Source organism: Lathyrus oleraceus, chromosome 5 (genome assembly GCF_024323335.1).
Source record: "Lathyrus oleraceus cultivar Zhongwan6 chromosome 5, CAAS_Psat_ZW6_1.0, whole genome shotgun sequence".
NCBI classification, from domain to species: Eukaryota; Viridiplantae; Streptophyta; class Magnoliopsida; order Fabales; family Fabaceae; genus Lathyrus; species Lathyrus oleraceus.
In genome coordinates, this window is record NC_066583.1 from 263,216,960 (window position 1) to 263,217,666 (window position 707).

The window sequence follows — 707 nt, forward strand, 5'->3', positions numbered from 1 at the left end:
GGCTACTTATCTCGTACATGCCACTTTTCGTTTGAGGTTTCTCTACCATTGCTCGGTCGCTTCCCCACTGATAATGGTTTTGGGCCATGATTTCGATAAGTTGATAAGCATCGGCATAAGGTTTATCCATAAGTGCACCACCTGCTGCGGCGTCTATTGTTAACCTTGTGTTGTACAAGAGACCATTATAGAAGGTATGAATCACTAACCAGTCCTCTAAACCATGGTGTGGACAAAGTCTCATCATGTCTTTGTATCTTTCCCATGCTTCGAAAAGAGACTCGTTATCTTTCTGTTTAAATCCATTTATCTGGGCTCTCAACATAGCTGTTTTGCTTGGAGGAAAATATCGGGCAAGGAAGACTTTCTTCAACCCGTTCCATGTGGTAACTGAGTTGGAAGGAAGAGACTAAAGCCATCTTCTAGCTTTATCTCTTAACGAGAAAGGAAAAAGACGAAGTCGAATTGCCTCTGAAGTGACACCATTAGCTTTAACAGTATCAACGTATTGGACAAATACGGATAAATGAAGGTTAGGATCCTCGGTGGGATTTCCAGAGAATTGATTCTGTTGCACTGCCTGTAGCAGCGAAGGCTTAAGTTCGAAGTTGTTTGCTTCGATTGCGGGTGGAGCAATACTCGAATGTGGCTCATCTTGCGATGGAGCGGCGTAATCTCGAAGAGCACGAGCTGGTTCTGCCATCTCG

The 707-nt window shown here is 44.0% G+C and overlaps 1 non-coding gene across 1 annotated transcript; it reads left to right on the forward strand.

Moving 5' to 3' along the window:
• Positions 1-218: 218 nt before the first annotated feature.
• LOC127088462 (small nucleolar RNA R71) lies at positions 219-325 on the forward strand. Its single transcript, XR_007790296.1, has one exon. It is a non-coding gene; the product is annotated as a small nucleolar RNA R71 (small nucleolar RNA).
• Positions 326-707: the final 382 nt, after the last annotated feature.